General features: G+C 36.7%; 1 long non-coding RNA gene across 1 annotated transcript in view; it reads left to right on the top strand.

The window, feature by feature from the left end:
• Positions 1-13,233, top strand: part of LOC136839149 (uncharacterized) — a 150,373-nt gene that overhangs the window by 61,416 nt on the left and 75,724 nt on the right. Inside the window, exon 3 of the long non-coding RNA XR_010853219.1 lies at positions 1,258-1,302. This is a non-coding gene — a long non-coding RNA (uncharacterized lncRNA). The remainder of the gene's footprint in view (positions 1-1,257; positions 1,303-13,233) is intronic.

Here is a 13,233-nt window from a genome sequence, read left to right as displayed (position 1 = left end):
ACTCCAGACCACTGGAACATTCACCGCTATGCAGTACATTTAAGGTATCGGATGCCAGTTATTTAGTGACATTCACTGCATCTCTAGTTGTATCTTATCACAAAATGGCAGCTACACAAGGCTGTTCTCAACCACCAGGAGCAGCAAAAATGTTTGGCAAATACGATACATTTATACAGTCTTTCAATTCAAGAACAGCAAATGTAATTCCCATAACATTACCATTCACCTATGCGGCATACGAGAATGTCTGTCGTATTGGGAAAATATATTCTTTTATGAGAGAGAGAGAGAGAGAGAGAGAGAGAGAGAGAGAGAGAGAGAGAGAGAGAGAGAGAGGAAAATGTTCAGCTTTTGTTACTGTATGTTATACGTGGAAATATTTTATCATATATTAGATGTATAATCAAATATTAACGAATTCTGTTCTTCCCAAATCTTACCTACCATGTTAAGAGTCATTTTCAGTTACATTACTTATTAATGTTCTCATGCCTTTGATAAATGTTGGGGTAAAACAAAACATTGCCAAATGCAAACATGAAAAGTGTAAACCTACAGGTAAATAGAAAAAAATGGTAAAACTTCGCTCTCTGTGAACAAACCTAACAATAAAATTGGAAACGTTTAAAGCAAAGTTGTTTGTAAAAAGAAAAAACGATTACACTTTGCTTATTGTGATCAAATCGAAAAATAAAATTAACTTTCATCATACCCGTACTGATCTTGTATTGCTCTCTCTCATCGAAACTACAAAACTCAAAAAAATCGCGACCACGCGTACCCCGAACGAATAAAAATGTCTACAAAGAAAGCCTTCCCTGCCCATGTGTTTCCATCTGGCTAGAAAACGCTCCTGCCTAACAACCCGGAATAATCCATGACACAGAAGGATTGTCTTCTATCAAACACTTTTCATTGATGACCTTGGATTACGCGTGGCAGGTTGGACGAGTCACCCCTTGTGATCGTCACGGTTAGCTGAGGAGATTTAAACTTTATGTAAATCACTCAAAGGAATGAATTCTCTCTCTCTCTCTCTCTCTCTCTCTCTCTCTCTCTCTCTCTATATATATATATATATATATATATATATATATATATATATATATATATGTGAGTGTGCGTGTGTGTGTGTGTATGTATTTTTCAAACAAAGTTTCGGGTTTAATTATATTCACAAACAGTCATTCTTTTAAATCCAAGACCGTTTATCTATTACGATTATTAACCCTTTGCTATTTTCCCTCTTTTCAGAAAGAAGCCTGAGAGCGTTACTGTCCGTTCCGCCGATTTGAACAGGTAAGAAAAGTCTTTATTTAGAACTGTGTTGTCTTGAATCCACCGATACACGATATAAATTAATGACTAGTCCAGCTTCCAGAGGCAAGATAATTTTGCTTTTGATTTCACCATTGCCAATATGGCACTGTAAAACATTAATCAAAGAAATAATTAATCTCCCATTTTACGATCCACAATTTCGACTCCATTACCTTCAGTTCATTACCAATCGAACCGCTCTCTCTCTCTCTCTCTCTCTCTCTCTCTCTCTCTCTCTCATAATCTATTCGCCATTCCTCACCTCAATCCTTTATTAATATTAATCCTGCTTCTCTATTCATTAACGTGTTCCGTCCCTCTTCCCTGTTTGCCTTTCCGTCTTCTTTTTTTCCCTCTCTCCCATTTTTTTGTTTCGTGTATTGATTCCAGTCTCCCTCTTTCCCCTCCTCCTCCTCATCCTCTCTCCTCCCTCTGTCCCCCTTCCCCTCGTACTCTTCTTCTTTCCACTCAACAGGCAATATTCGCCGCTCCTCTGCCACTTCATAGTTTCTCTTTTATAACCCTCCCAATTTTTCCCTTCTCTTCATTCTTTCCTTCGTTATGATTATTTCTTTTCCTCCGTCTTCTCTACCTCTTTTCGTCATATCCTTCCACTTCTTACCCGGGTCCTCCTTAAGCTCACCTTCTTCACCGGCCGTTTCTTTTTCCCGTCGGATCGCCATACAGTGGCTTCCACGTTTACAAAATTTTAAAATTTATTATTATTCCTTTGCGGTTCTGGAATTTTGTCGTGTGTGTACATAAGAACTATGAAAGCACGTCTTAGCTCACGGACCACCACGGACAGACGCGTCTTATTTGAATTCGAGTATAAAAATACAGCTGTTTTTTATCCTAATACCGTTAATAACTACTTTTGATTTTCACTCGTTCCGTCGTTGTTTAAAAGACACAATCTATTTGCTTACAAACCTTTCTTAGAATGCCAGATATCAAAATTATCCAATATTTTCCCTATCAGATTACCATTATTCATTCATCGACTGCCCTCTCCTCCTTTACTCTTGTACCGAACGTTTATTCTGTTTCAGCACACAATTCACTTTGCCGATCTTATAGATCCTATGATTATTTTTCACGCCATACCTTACTGTAACTGTTCTTCCCCGTTATACTCTATCTACATATCCCACGAAGTCTTCGGTTGTGACTTCTATTTCTCCTCTCTTCCTTTCCAGCGCCCTTTCCTTTTACTTCCTTTCCTTCCGTTTCTTTCCTTTGGTATCAACTTCTTTCCATCGGTCATCTTTTTCTCTTCATCTCTTTACTACTCCCTGTGTCCTCCTCCTCCTCCTCCTCCTCCTCCTTTTCCTCTTCCACCACCACCTCTTCTCCATACCTCCTTCCATCCGTGTGAGCTGTTGGGAGCATTGAAGTAGAAAACTAAAGTTGTAGCCACACGAAGTAAGAATTATTTTCCAATACGCATCTTCTCCCTTTTGTCGCTGTTATAGTTATTGTTTTCTTGCTGTTGACGTTCCTGTTGTTGTTGTCATTGTTGGTGTTGTTGTGTTTCGCCTTTGGCCATTTGTTTGTGCATCTCCTCCGCCGGCTGAACACGCCGTCCTTTCTATTCTAATAAGGTCACTCATTAGCGCTTCGTCCTTCTTTTTTTCTGCAGATGGTAATCGGTGACGATATTGATTTCAGTGCCTGAGTTCTATTTGCCAACACTGTTCTCTCTCTCTCTCTCTCTCTCTCTCTCTCTCTCTCTCTCTCTCTCTCTCTCTCTTTCTTGACTTCCATGATCCCCAAAACTTTTACTGCCTGCTCTGTGTCTATTAGGTCATTTAGTTGTTCCTGTCAATACTCCATTCATAAAACAAAATGTTAATCCTTAACAAACTCAAGTCTTGATCCTTCCTGGACTTCTACACCTTTGTCCAGTGTGCTCCAGACAAAAATAACATTTGACTCTAAAAATAAATAAATAAATTAAACGCAGAAAAATATTTGTTCATTGGTGAATACCAGCAAGATTCGCATGGTGTTTGTTTCTGTATTGCCTCTGCTAGATTTGTGCAGAATGCACGAATATATGTAACTGTGTATGCTTACAGAAAAACTTGAGTGAGCATAAACTAAACACGCACTTAAGGAAAAACAGCAAATTAATTCTATACGATTCACAGCGACATAAATGTGACAAAGGTCTTATTTCTTATTACTGAAATATGAGCGAAATCTGCAAACGGAAACGTAACAAAGGGATAGGCACGGAACGTGATCTGATTTGTGTCTGCAAAGGGTAAATACCCAATTAATTAAACGTGGCTATATAAAATTTTTATTCCTAACACAAATACGCGCCTGTCTAGCAATCGAATAATGAATTTTCCGTTCGGTGACTAATACCCAAAATTCTGATTTGCCATGAAAAGGAAAGAAATGAGAAATCTACTGTTATTAAGCGGAAAAGTAGTGACTGAAGCTTACCGTTCTAAAAGTTATACATGAAATTCCCTCTACATAATGAAGGATTTGGGCAAATTTTGAATCATTTTTTAATCAATCTGTAATTTTGTTGCGACATTTTTGATCAGCATTCATTTCTGGTTTTGCACTGGACAATAATCCATTTCTACATTTTACAAATTTGCCCAATACATTTGTTTAACACAAACTAGTCCTATCTTTAAAATGAGGAAATCTTGACGAGGAAAGTCACCGAAGGTCGCATATCTTTAAAAGTATATTTTCTGTCAAGAAAACTCTGCAAAGTACACAGATTTCAGATCACCACACTTATTAAATACATCTTAACTTAAATTGCCAGAGTAAAAGTGACTTGCGTTTTTTTTTTATAAAGATTTAGGTTACAGTCATTTTCAACAAAATTTCAATCCCTTCGAGTGTTGACTTATCTCCCAACTCGACATTCCCAGCTTCTGCATTTTAAATGCCCTTTTCCGAGCTGTCAGTTCTTCACTTAAACGAATGAGAGGCTTGCCGCAACTTAAGTTCCTTATTCAATCATTAGAGTGTCACCAGAATGAGGGAGAAAATGCAGTCGCTAACGTTTAGGCAGGGGAGTGCTGACCCTTCACAAATCAGTGACAGGAGGAGCGCAAGATCACTTGTGCATTCCAAATCAATCATATAGAAAAATTAATGCAATTTCATGAGTATGTCTCTACATCATTCAATAAAATCGTATTTATAGGATAATATATACAAATCCTTGAAATCTATGTATTATGTGACGCACATCTACAATGCCAACCAAAATAAAACGCATTAAGTTCCCGACACCAGGTAATGACCGTCTGGAACTAGATAACATCAATTTAAAAGAAATTCTCACCGTTAAACATATTCATTACATTCTAAAGGGTCTTCTGAGCTTGATATGATAAACACTTCCTAAAACTGAAAATATACGAAATTAACAACTTACATACAACAACGCTTCATTTCATCCAAGTTGCTGAAAAGTCTACCTAAATGTTAAAGAAATAATGAAATGCCTACCTAATTGTTAAAGAAATAATCATATGAATAAAGCAAATCAACCATCCACTCTGCGGTTTTCCTACAGAGGAAAACAACCATGATCTGCTTTCCACTATCAAATATTGTTATATTTGACGAATTTCCATTCAGTCTGATTCACCGTTAATATACTACAATGATTTTATGACTTGACCTTCGACCTTTCAAGTGGCGCAAATTCATTCTGTGATTCAAGCGAACTGATTTCTGGTTTGACCTCCAATGAAGTGAAAGGCGACTGGCGTAGAAATTCATCGATAACAAAAGAAGCCTCAAGTTGAATATCTTTATTCATACGCCGATAGTAGATCGGATCCACTAACCCCGTAGGAGAAAGAAGGAAATGTAAAATAAAATATCAAACTACGAGTAAGGGATAAGTGAAAGACTGGCATAAGGGTTTTTGACCGAAGGAGGCAAAGATAGCCCCAACAGCAAAAATCCATTGGCGACTGAATTACAAGAGGGTCTAACATCCACTCCAGACGAAACATGGTTAGCAACGTGAAAGGGACAAAGTTTGCAAAAGGAACCGCTTGACATTTCCTAACTTTTCCTGATGCCGGGATGACACCGACCTCTCTTGCTTTGATTTCCTTATTGCCAATAAGAAGTTTTGGATAGAAACTAAGGCTTCTAATGGCTCGTCATGACAGTAGAGGACACCCTTTCAACCAACCATCTCAGACAGCTCGCGTTAAAAGTAAGATAGGAGTAGTTTGAGGTAATTCATTATTGTTCCAAGATTCTAAATGAATACGTGGACTGTAATTTTCAGACACAAACACACACACATATATATATGTATACATATATCTACATATATATACACAAGTATAGATATATTATATATATATACATATATATATATATATATATATATATATATATGGATGTATGTATGTATGAGTAATGTACTGTATGTATGTTCCAGCATAACACTGAAACGCATTGAGCAATTTCAACCAAACTCGGTATACATATGACTTACTATCTGGTAAAGAATACTTTGGGGGTAAGAGGACATCACTGGCACCAGAGGGGGTGGGAAAGGGGTGACGTTAAAATAACCGAAAACGACACATTAGTGTCTAATCCATAGTTTTCGAGGTCGCTGAAAGGATAGTGACACTCCCGATGCCCTTTAAATCCAAGTTCAGCCCCAACAGGCATGGGGGGTGAGAGGGAGTGAAATATAAAATGTCAAAAATGCTGGGCAATGACATTGAAGCAAATATGTTAACAGGAGAGAGAGAGAGAGAGAGAGAGAGAGAGAGAGAGAGAGAGAGAGAGAGAGAGAGAGAGAGAGAGAGAGAGAGATTTAATTTATCAGGTTGTCATTCAGTTTTTTCCCAGGCAGCGCCGGGTTTGGTCAACTAGTGTGTATGTGTATATGTATATATATATATATATATATATATATATATATATATATATATATATATATATATATATATATACACACACATACATACATATATATACATTGTATATATACATATATACATATAAGCAACATATTATGCATAAGTAGCAAAACTTAATAGCAAAATCAACATCAACGCTTAAAGCTGCATCAGGCACCAGTAATTATTGTGTTATATCAGAACGGAACCTAAAGAATCACGTTTTCCATGTATGAAAGATCCTAAAAATATAGGTTACGGAAACAAGATCACTACACACGAAAGAACGCAAAATGTTAACATTAGCGAGGTTTTTATACACACACACATACACACGCACACACACACATATATATATATATAAATACACACACATACACACACACACACACACACACATATATATATATATATATATATATATATATATATATATATATATATATATATATAATACTTATTTTGTTTTTGCTTCTCTAAAAACATGTTATTCGAAGTTACTCGTTTTCATTCTGAGCGCTCAAAAATGAAAATGACCATGTTTGTTCTACGTTTCTTTTCCTTTAACTGCAGTTGTTCTTCCTGTTTTCGAACATTTTTCTATCGTTATATATAGATAGGCTTAAATAAGAAAAAAAGATAAAAAAAAAATAAAATGAAAACAAACAAACGTTGATCTCTGGCCGACAAATCCTGTTCAACTGAAATTATGGTCTAATGACAAACTGCATAATTCATTATCATTCTGAACGTCTTCCCACCAAATCTGGATCAGCAACATATGCCGACAACAATCAGCTCGTCCACTGCCAACCTTTCCAATTTTTTTTTTCTTATAAATCCGTTTTAGGCCCATTTCGTTTTTATAAAATTACTACTGTACTAAAAATTCAAGGAGCTTAAGGTAATGTGAATGCAAACCAATATCTCATGCATAATCTAACTGGCAGTAGTGAATTTAAACAAAATACATCCGAGGGAGCAACGAAAGTAGAAAACACTACCTAAGTAAAGTAAGTTGAAAGACATCAAAACCTCTTCAAATTCTTACTCAAATCAAGAATAATGGAAGCAAGTAGCTGCACTCGAGAGAAAGGATAGACTGAAATTTGATGTCAGTAACTAATTACGGAATATAAACACGATAGACAGGATGCCTGCATACACACACAAGCCTTGAAATTTTCCAAAGCATAAAAGTCAAATTACAGTTGGAAATTACACGATAATTCTCATAGAAATGTGTAGCATTTACAAAATCGCCTTTGAAATGAGTGCCTCTTTCTATTCTTCCTTTTCTATGTAAAAAAAAAAAAAAAAAAAACAGACCTCCTGTTATATGTGACTAAGGCGTCGGGTGTGAAATATGTGCCATAATCTGAAAACTACCATGCTCAATAAAAACCATTTCATTTTAATAACACTAAGGTTGTTTTTCTGTTTTCATATCGCTAAGGTAACCTTTCCTTTAAATAGATATTTAAACTAGTCTCATTTCATATCACAGAAAATATTCTTCCATTTTATCTCCCAAGTAGGCACCCCCTTTTTACACCGCTCCCCTTTTACCTTCTTTTTTTTTCTCTCTTTTTTTCCCAGAGCCACTCAAACACTATTTCAAATAGCAGATAAATATCTATTCATAATCATTTGAGCGAATACCCCATCTCTCAAATTTACTTTTGCTAGACGCAAATCCACAAACTCTACCCTTTTACCCAGGATATGCGCTTCCCGAATTCCTCTCAAACGGAGTGAGAAAGAGAAAGAGAGAAAAAAAGAAACCAAGGAAAAATAAGACTGGAATATGGTGAAATAAATAAGAATATAAAACTTTGAGAACAAGTGACTGTGTCAACTAATATTGTTGGTTAAATATAGACTTTCGAGGTTGGGGGACAGGACAGGAGTTCTAGGGGATAGGGAGTAGGGCCAGGGTGGGGGGTTTGGAAGGAGGGGTGACACAGAGGAAGACGAGGGGGTGGGGGAGGGTACGGAAGATGAGAAAGAGAAGATCGTATACGACGTGATCACAATTGGCGTGGTAGGCAAACATTTCTTTTCAGCCACGAAAGTTGACATTTCAATTGACAACTGTCTTGTTTCTTTTATTTGCGCTCTCTCTCTCTCTCTCTCTCTTGCTGTTCTCGTGTTTATCATCCTGCGAAGATCATTTGAATGATAAGACAATCATATTATGGTTATTTTTCTCAATAATGTTTCCTCTATTTTACGATTAGTCTTTCCTGTAGTAAGAAAAAGATGGAGTTTCCATAACTTTTCTACGCATGTACGACCATAATAATTATAAGATAACGTAAACTAATCTCTCTCTCTCTCTCTCTCTCTCTCTCTCTCTCTCTCTCTACCGTCTAAAGCGACAACTAAGGCAATCATTCAGTTAACTTTTTCTTATGGTTCTGCATAACAAGCAGTATTGTAAAAGTCTTTGTTTAGGTATAAAAGCATGCATTTATACAAATACACAGACACGTGTCTGTGTATTTCTATAGCATTTTCTGACGCTCATAAATAATTCATTGAAATATACACTTTTAAATATAATGGACATGTTACTGTCATGACCAAAGAGCGTTCAGTATTACTAGAAATTTGATGAAGACCCAAGTTTCGTATGTAATTGTCTCCTTTTCAGTATTTTCAAAGCCGTTTGTCCAGCAGACTAGAATAAATTTGCATAATACAGATTTTTTTATATTCTCTCTCTCTCTCTCTCTCTCTCTCTCTCTCTCTCTCTCTCTCTCTCGTTACCTTTATTATTTCAACCTCAGCCAACCATATAAATGTCTCGATGGTTTTTGAACCAAGACAATACGTAAAGTCCGACTTCTTTTCATACCGCTTAGAATGAATATAAGGGTTTCTTTTATACTTGCTCCATCCCAAATCCCAAAAACTATATTTCCATTGTTACACTTCGCTTTCCCTTTATTCTTTTGTAACTCTATCGATTTATATACTAATGTAGCGTTGTGGAATCCTCTCTCTCTCTCTCTCTCTCTCTCTCTCTCTCTCTCTCTCTCTCTCTCTCTCTCTCTCTCTCTCTCTATGGAAAAAATATGTATATGTGTATGTACACACACACACTATATATATATATATATATATATATATATATATATATATATATATATATATATATATATATATATATATATATATATATATATATATTTAAACAAACGGAGATCCATACAGCTATACAAAACACCTTATTGCTTTAAAAATACACACATCCTTTTGACAGTATACCATTGTAAGTAAAGTCTTTTTGAATTAGTTTCCATCCTCATGACTGATCACACTTCCATAGCTGACAAAATTGCCTGAAAGAATATTCTTCCTACATTAAGTAATCACCAAGAATTAGTTATTTACTTTTCACTGCATCGTTGCCTGTCCTCAAATATATTTAATATTTCAATGAAAACTCAAATAACATTGTCTGTTATGCTATACTTACAGAATACTAATTATTTAAACTAATACTTTTGGCGAATATTTCCTACTCAGTTTCTAAGTAAATTATCTCAATTCCTACACAAACGAAGCTCCTTTTCAATCAGTGTACTTCGGTTATTTTTTTCTGAATTTCTTCTTTTCATTTGTTTGGTTGAGGTGAGGTGAAAGTTTTTATTTTTAATCTTCCTAGCCATTTTGGGCTTGAGTCTCCTCTCATTCTTTTTCTCCTTTCCGTGCTCTTTCTCAACCGGTTCATTTCTTGGTACCCGCTTATCTCCATATCCTCTCTTCGCAACACGATCCCACATTTCCTTCTGAGATAAAACGCTTTCATGATCTCTCTCTCTCTCTCTCTCTCTCTCTCTCTCTCTCTCTCTCTCTCTCTCTCTCTCTCTCTGCATATCTTACATAATTCTGAGAATTCCTTCGAAATTTCGCTCCTTTTTCATCATGACCCAACTCTCTGCTTCCCATCTTAGTTCTCTTACAAAATCGCTACTATCTACTTTCCTTCTAAATCTACATTCACTGAATATCCAACACTCTTTCGTTTTCTACTTTAACATATTCTCTCTCTCTCTCTCTCTCTCTCTCTCTCTCTCTCTCTCTCTCTCTCTCTCTCTCTCTCTCCCGAGTGGGAGCCTTGCACGGCCCCCGGGGGAAATAAAGCGATGGTCCCCCCAGCATGCCCAGAGCCTCCCTTCCAAAACCACACTTTTGTTTTCAAATTACTTCATCCTCGCCAGGCGCAGAGACCACCGTGTAAAGCGAACGAAGGTTACCGAAAAGGAACCGCACGTAAAGTTTGCGATACATTCAACAAACATGTAATATTCACTAGAAATGTTGGTAAAATGCGAGTCGGAGTGAATCAGACGGGCGCTGGTGGCATTACAGGGCTATCATTGTGGGTCTGTAATGGGTGGTCCGTTGGGGAAGGAGGTAGGGGAAGAGAGAGAGAGAGAGAGAGAGAGAGAGAGAGAGAGAGAGAAGAAAGAGCTAATAAAACAGAAAATACAAGACCTTAGATATTAATTCCTTAACAATATCCTCAAAAGACATACACGTACGTTCTATATACTCCTGATCACGCAGTCAGTCAAGCGAATTACAGGAACAAACAGACACAAAATCAAAGGGACGAAACTAAATGCAGGAAAAAGAAATTCATAACAATACCATCAGAAAATTATCCCTTTCAATATAAACATGAAGACAACCAAATACACTATACAACACCTACTACAGCAGGAGAAAGGGGACTAGATACACAGGAACCTAAGGAGAAACAATTTTGAGGATGCCTCTACCTTCGGGTTCCCGTGGCAACCCCGGTCCCCCTCCCTAGCCCCCAGCCGACACTTTTAGACAACTTTTGCGGCACTATGTTGACTTTATACACCAACTGACCGCAAGCACGACTTATGTACCAATAAAAGCACGTAATAGTTGCATGGTCGGATCCCAACGTAACCTCAAATAAGAACAAAGCACTGTTTAACCTCCACGAGGGAGTTGGGACCAGCAAGACATTAGAGAAAACAAATTTTGCATTACGGCTACAACAAAGTTTCTTATATGGAAAGGTGCGTACTTTACTGCCACTTCTGGCCTACCTTACTATCACTGGACGGTTGCCAGAGGAACTTACAAAAGAGGAAAAGGGGCATATGTGAATACTTATAGTGTATATAATTATGTTTTTATAAACTTACAAACCCATACATATACACATACATACACGCAAATATAATATGCATGTGTTTATAATATGCATGTTTGTCATACATACTTATATGTTGAAGTGTTTGAATTTTTATAAGAAACCCAAGATAATATAAATGAATTTACACAACTCAGATTCATATTCATAAGTATATGGTACTTCATAATACTAAATGGATGCCGCAACGCGAAAAGTTTAAACCTACACTCTGTAAATGAAATTCGCATCTAATAAAAAATTACATACATACATATGGAGAGAGAGAGAGAGAGAGAGAGAGAGAGAGAGAGAGAGAGAGAGAGAGAGAGAGAGAGAGAGAGAGAGAGAGAGAGAGAGAGAGGTGGGGGGAATTTCGAAATCACGTTATCAAGTAAACGAAATATTTCATCACTCTTCAGTTTCAGTGTAACGAAAGAGGAATGATCATAAAACACCTGGCCAGGTGGCGAAGAATATCCATCTATATTTTTCCCTTCAAATAAGAAAAGAAATATATGACTACAAAAACCGTCATTTTCAAGAGCGTGAAATCTGCTGTGTTATCATGCATCACTTGTCACAAATTTATCCCAAGGGGATTTCACCGAAATGCACCCAAGTTTGCCTTAATCCGTATTCTTGAATGTTCGCAAGTATTTTTCATAATTTTCTGAGGGAATTAACACAACTTCACAGTTGTTATTGCTGCCATTATCAAGATAATCTTCCAATTAAATCATTCATACAAAATAAATTGAGTGCATCATGCTGCAGATGTGCCGGCGATGAATATAAGATGAGAGAGAGAGAGAGAGAGAGAGAGAGAGAGAGAGAGAGAGAGAGAGAGAGAGAGAGAGAGAGAGAGGAAAGCCATTCGGTGGCACGATAGCCCAGCAAAAACATACAAAATAAAGGAGGCAGACAGACAATAAGGAACGGAATTTCACTACGGAGTCCAACATCGGTAACCTGGAAAACAAAAACAAGAAATATTTCCAGGGGACCAACACTTGTCAAGAGTTTCCAAATTTTCTATCAAGTCAGGTCTACGTATTCCAGGCGACGGACACTGAAATAGGTTTCCAGAATCCTAGGCTTTTATTTTCCTCTTTTATACATTTCTTTCTTTTTTCCGCTGTCATTTATATCATTGAATTTACATGGAAAAGTCACCCAATGCCGAAAAAGGAGGAATGTTCTTGCAATCTTATTCCTACCTTTTGTGGACAACTTTTTCTCTTTTCGGGGCGCTTTATGAACCCGACGTTCGAGCCTTACCACTTTTGTTGTGGTTTTTCCCTGAAATTAAAGATACGGGTTGCTTACTATGCACCTTCATTTACTTACTTCTTTATACAGTATCACCAACCCCCAGTTGAATGATCATCGCCCCATTTTTGGATGGGGGATTTTTTTACATAATGTCTCATCGCTTTTCTACTAGTAATGTTCATTTGTTCATATATAATTCTGAGTGCAAAAGTAATAAACTCTGCTGAAATTTAAAAATTTCTTAACTAATTTCTCCCTTTCTATAATGATTTTATTCGTTAACAGGCTTTTCATGCATCTTTAAATTAAATCTGCTTAATCTAATGTTTGACTGAAAATAAAGTATGAGAAAAAGAACAACGAAATTGCTTATACATTTTCTTCATTATTATTACCAACTCCGAGATGAAAAATGCCTCGGTAAAAAGTTTCCTTTTCATTTCTCTCTTTTCTTATGGCCATACATTTAATTACATACTTGTCACCTGTTTGTGTGAATGTGCACTCACACACTCACACATACATACATAC

This window comes from Macrobrachium rosenbergii, chromosome 1, assembly GCF_040412425.1.
Source record: "Macrobrachium rosenbergii isolate ZJJX-2024 chromosome 1, ASM4041242v1, whole genome shotgun sequence".
NCBI classification, from domain to species: Eukaryota; Metazoa; Arthropoda; class Malacostraca; order Decapoda; family Palaemonidae; genus Macrobrachium; species Macrobrachium rosenbergii.
Note: the sequence above shows the minus strand (reverse complement) of the source record. Positions and strands in the feature narration are given on the sequence as shown.